Genomic DNA, 6,125 nt, shown 5'->3' with positions numbered 1-6,125 from the left:
CTTTATCAAATCTTAAAACTTTTGTGTTTTAAAACATACCATCAAGAAAGTAAAAAGCCTACAAACAGGGAGAAAATATTTGTAAATCATTTATTTGATAAAGGAGTTGTACTAGAATATATAAAGAATACTCACTTATGACTTGATAAAATTTTAAAAATGGGCAAAGCATCTGAAGACATTTCTCCAAAGAAAATATATGAATGGCCAATAAGCACTTGAAACAATGTTTACATCATTAGCTGTCAGAGAAGGCAAATCAAACCCTCCCCCACCTGCCCCTCCCCCGCCCAGCAATGAGATACAAATTCGTATTCCCTGAGGGGCTATACATTTAAAAAGATTATAACAGGGGCTCCTGGGTGGCTCAGTCTGTTAAGTGCCTGACCTTGGTTTCTGCTCAGGTCAGTATCTCATGGTTCCTGAAATGGAGCCCTGAAGGCAGGCTTCCTGCTGACAGCACAGAGCCTGCTTGGAATTCTCTCTCCCTGTCTTTCTGCCCCTCCCCCCACCTCTCTCTCAAAAATAAATTAAAAAAAAAAAAAAGATCATAACAAATGTTGGTGAAGATAAAGAGAAATTAGACCCCCATACACAGCTCATGGAAACACACGATGGTGCAGCTGCTTTGGGAAGCATTCGGACACCTCCTCAAATACTTAACCATCAGAACCGATACAACATGGATGAACCTTGAACACAAAGTCAAAGACGCCAGTCACAAAGGAAGCGCATATGGTCTAGTCCACGTATATGAAATGTCCAGAATAGGCAAATGCATAGACAGGAGGTAGATGGGTCACTGTGGAGCCAGGGCGCAGGGGTGTTGGCTCCGGGGCTCCCCAAAACACCAAGTTTGGCCGCATGCTGCTGACAGAATTCAAAGGCAGATAAATGAGCAGTGGCAAAACAGGAAAGGATTTTATTTCAGGGAGGCCAACACCAGGAAGACAGTGGACTAGTGTCTCAAAGACTGTCCCCTAAGTGCTGAAGATACTTCCAGGTTTAAACGTTTTTTTTGTTTTTTTAATGTTTATTTATTTTTTTGAGGTGGGAGGCAGAGAGAGGGAGACACAGAATCCAAAGCTCTAGGGGCGCCTGGGTGGCTCAGTCGGTTAAGCATCCGACTTCGGCTCAGGTCATGATCTCGCGGTCCGTGAGTTCGAGCCCCGCGTTGGGCTCTGCGCTGACAACTCAGAGCCTGGAGCCTGCTTCAGATTCTGTGTCTCCCTCTCTCTCTGACCCTCCCCCGTTCATGCTCTGTCTCTCTCTGACTCAAAAATAAATAAACATTAAAAAAAAAAAAATTCAAAGCTCCAGGCTCTGAGCTGTCAGCACAGAGCCCAATGCGGGGCTCAAACCCAGAAACTGAGTGCAATGACCTGAGCTGCTGAAGTCAGACGCTTAACCGATTGAGCCACCCAGGTGCCCCACTTCCAGGTTTATATAAGAATGTGACACAAGGTCGGCAAGAATATGCAGGTCGACAGTAAAGGGCTGGTCTCTCCCTGTCTTGGGGTCAGCCACACAGCTGACAGTTCCTATTGCTTGCGGGGGAGTTTCTGTCCCTATCACACAATGCTTTGCCCACAGGGCCTGGGTTGAGACCAGCTGGAGGGAATTTAAGCAGAAAGTACAGATGGACTTGGAATCCTCTTTAAAGGACTCAGGGCTGGGGCACCTGTAGGCCGTGGGGAGCGGCTGTTAATGGGTATGGGGTTTCTTTGGAGGGGAATGAAAAGATTCTAAAATAGACTGTGGTGCTGCACGCATGACTGTGAACCTACCAAAAACCACTGAATTATACCCTTATGTGGGTGAATTGTAAGTATGTGAGTTCTAGCTCAATAAAGCTGTTCTGTATATTAACCATGTGGCGAGGAAGCTTTCTTGGGTGATGGCTATATCACCACAGTGACTGTGACATTTCATGGGTGTACACATACATCAAAAAAATTTTTTTAATGTTTATTTTTGAGAGAGAGAGAGAGTGCGGAGGAGGGGCAGAGAAAGAGGGAGGCACAGAATCTGAAGCAGGCTCCGGGCTCTGAGCTGTCAGCACAGAGCCCAACACAGGGCTCGAACTCATGAACCGTGAGATCATGACCTAAGCCGAAGTCGGACGCTTAACCGACTGAGTCACCCAGGCGCCCCCATACGTCAAACTGTTTAAAACTGTATGGTCGATTAAGCTTCACCGAAGCAGGAAAGAATATGAAATGGGAAAAAGTCTTTTCAACAAATGGTTCTGAGAAAACTGGGCAGCTACATGCAAAAGAATGAACCTGGACCACTTTCTTACACCATACACAAAAATAAACTCAAAATGGATTAAAGACCTAAAACGTGAGATGTGAAACCATAGAAATCCTTGAAGAGAACACAGGCTGTAATCTCCCCAGGCGGCAACCGAAGCAACTTTTTTCTAGATATGTCTCCTGAGGCAAGAGAGACAAAAGCAAAAACAAACTATTGGGATTTCATCAAGATAAAAAGCTTCTGGGGGTGCCTGGTGGCTCAGTCGGTTAACTGTCCGACTTTGGCTCAGGTCATGATTTCGTGGTTCGGGAGTTCAAGCCCCACATGGGACTCTGTGCTGACAGCTCAGAGCCTGGAGCCTGCTTTGGATTCTATGTCTCCCTCTCTTTCTACCCCTTCCCTGCTTCTGCTCTCTCTCTCTCCCTCTCAAAAATAAACATTAAAAAAAAAAAAAGATAAAAAGCTTCTGTACAGCAAAGGAAATTAACAAAACTAAAAGGCAACCAATGGAATGGGAGAGGATATTTGCAAATGACTTATCAGATAAAAGGTTAGTATCCAAAATCTATAAAGAACTTACACAACACCCCAAAAAAACAACCCAATTAAAAAATGTGCAGAAGGAATGACCCAACATTTCTCCAAAGAGGACCAACAAACGTGAAAAAATGCTCAGTATCACTCAGCATCAGGGAAATGCAAATCAAAACCAGGAGAGAGCACCTCATGCCTGTCAGTCAGAATGGCTACAATAAAAACACACAAGAAACAGCAGGTGTTGGCGAGGATGTGGAGAAAAAGGGACGCTCTTGCACTGTTGGTGGGAATGTACTGTGGAAAACAGTATGGAGGCTCCTCAGAAAATTAAAAATATAAGTACCCTACGATCCTGTAATAGCACTATTGGGTATTTACCAAATAAACAAACAAATAAGTAAAACACTAATTCAAAGGGATACCCGCACCCCTATGTTTATTGCAGCATTATTTACAACAGCCAAACTAAGGAAGCAGCCCAAGTGTCCATTGAGAGATGAATGGATAAGGAAAATGTGGTACAGGGGCTCCTGGCTGGCTCAGTCAGTAGAGCATGTGACTCATGATCTCAGGGTTATGAGTTTGAGCCCCACATTGGGGGGAGAGTTCACTTAAAAAAATTAAAGAGGTGGGGGCAAACCAAGAAACAGACTCTCACTATACAGAACACACTGCTAGTTACCAGAGGGGCGGTGGGTCGGGAAATGGGCCTAATGGAATGGAGATTAAGGAGGGCACTTATTGTGATGAAAAAAATGTATAAAACTGCACAATTTATGTACTTTTGTAAACCAAGGAAATTCAAGGTGTTTTTTTTTTTTTTTTTTTAGTTTATTTATTTATTTTAGAGAGGCAGAGGGCAAGAGCAGGAGGGGAAGAAAGAGGGAGGGAGAGAGAGAGGATCCCAAGCAGGCTCCACACTATCAGCACAGAGCCCAATGAGGGGCTTGAACTCACGAACAATGAGATAATGACCTGAGCCAAAACCAAGAGTCAGATGCTTAACTGACTGGGACACACAGGTGCCCCTAAAACTGTACAATTAAAAAAAAAATTTTTTTTAACGTTTTTTTTTTTTAATTTTTTTTAACGTTTATTTATTTTTGAGACAGGGAGAGACAGAGCATGAACAGGGGAGGGTCAGAGAGAGGGAGACACAGAATCCGAAGTGAGCTCCAGGCTCCGAGCTGTCAGCACAGAGCCCGACGCGGGGCTTGAACTCACGGACCGTGAGATCATGACCTGAGCCGAAGTCGGACACTTAACCGACTCAGCCACCCAGGCGCCCCTAACGTTTATTTATTTTTGAGAGACAGAGACAGAGCACAGATGGGCAGAGAGAGACACAGAATCTGAAGCAGGCTCCAGGCTCCGAGCTGTCAGCTCAGAGACCGACACGAGGCTTGAACCCACAAACTGTGAGATCACGACCTGAGCTAAAGTCAGACACTTAACCGACTGAGCCAACCAGGCGCCCCTAAAACTGTACAATTTAAATATGTGCAATTTGTTATACATCGATCACACCTCCATAAAGCTGTTTCTAAAAATCACCTATAGCGAGCATCTAGAAATAAATCCCATTCACAACATGGTATGTCCCTCCAATCTCTCCTTTATGAACACACACGGTTTACTTTACGAATCAGGATGATCCTTCCTTTTTTCCACATGGTGATATAGCATGAGCAACTTTCCAAGTCATTAAATTACTCTGTTTAATGGCCACATAACAGTTTACGTTCAGGAATGTAGTTAATGTGTTCCTGTGGGCTTCAGGGCTCCCCTTTCTAACCTGAGCTGGGACAGACTTCCATGCTACCCCACCCCCAACCCCCGGCCTGGCCTCCTCTGGAAGGAGCCTGCAGCACTCAGCAGGCCAGTCTTCCGCCTGGCAGGGAGCCCGTGGGAACCAGCCCCCGGCCAGCTGCTTGTTGCTGGCCTTCCTGCCTCCTCTTACCGCCCCGGGGTGGCACCCAGTACCGAGTAGGTCTTGTGTGGTGGTGGGCCTGTATACACCCCCTTCCCCACCCCCACCCCCCCTTCCAGTGTGGTGTGGGCCTCACACAGGCCCAGAGGGACAGAAGAAATCGCCTGAGTCCCAGCCTAGCGCTGGCCAGGGCCTGGTAGTGATCATCAGACTTCTTAGTCACATGTCCCACTAAAATAATTTTACATGCTCAGCATGTTTTTGTTTTTAAGTAAGCTCTATGCCCCCAAGATCAAGAGTCACATGCTCCACAGACTGAGCCAGCCAGGTGTCCCCCCCACTCAAAATAATCTAGAGCACTCCTCTACCTCTTGCATTAAAACAATTTTTTTTAATGTTTTATTTATTTTTGAGAGAGAGCAAGTGGCGAGGGGCAGAGAGAGAGGGAGGGAGACACAGAATCGGAAGCAGGCTCCAGGCTCTGAGCTGTCAGCACAGACTCCGACACGGGGCTCAAACTCATAAACCATGAGATCATGACCTGACCTGAAGTCAGACGCTTAACCGACTGAGCCACCCAGGCGCCTCTACGTCTTGCATTTTTAAGCTGATCCCAGGGCACCTGGGGTGGTTCAGCTGGTTGGGCATCTGACTCTTGGTTTCGGTCAGGATCTCATGGTGTGTGAGTTTGAGGCCTGCATCAGGCTCTGTGCTGAGGGTGTGGAGTCTGGTCGGGATTCTCCCTCTCCCTCTCTCTCTGCCCCTCCTCTTGCTCACTCTTTCTCAAAACAAATTAATGAACTAAAAAAAAAAAAAAAAAAGCTGATCTCTAAAGTAGTATCGCAAGCTTAACAGATACAAAGTGTATGATTTGGGACAAACTGTTTACCTGCCTTAAACAGATTTAAGGATGAAGCTCTAACTTGTTCAATGTACACAAAATGCCTACTGTGTAACCTAATTAGCCAAGCCAGCCCTTGTTGGCAAATTGGCCAATTCAGAATTCATCTCCACCAGAAAATATACATATCTTTTTTGTTTTTTAAGTTTAAATCCAATTGTCAGCACAGGGACAACTGTTGGTTTTGAATTGTGATTCAAGCTGAGAACTGGACAGATTGGTAGGTAGGGAGGTAAGTGGGATGGATGGATGGATGGATGTCTGCACAGGAGGACACACAGATGTGGAGCCCTGCTCTGCATCGGTCAGTGCAATACTCTTGGGTCACCCTATACTTTGCTGTCAACCTCCCCCACGGTGCTGCCTGTTCTCAGCACATGCCTTCGTTGGCCCTGAGGTTTCTGCACTGTGGGTGCCACGGCAGAATGGTCCCAGGAGCGGACAGGTGTTTCTCTCTTGTGCAGTGAACGGACAGCCCATCGGGGAGGGTGGTAAAGG

The sequence above is a fragment of the Panthera pardus genome, unplaced genomic scaffold (assembly GCF_024362965.1).
Source record: "Panthera pardus isolate Hobbes unplaced genomic scaffold, ASM2436296v1 HiC_scaffold_24, whole genome shotgun sequence".
Classification (NCBI taxonomy): Eukaryota; Metazoa; Chordata; class Mammalia; order Carnivora; family Felidae; genus Panthera; species Panthera pardus.
This window is presented reverse-complemented; position numbering follows the sequence as displayed.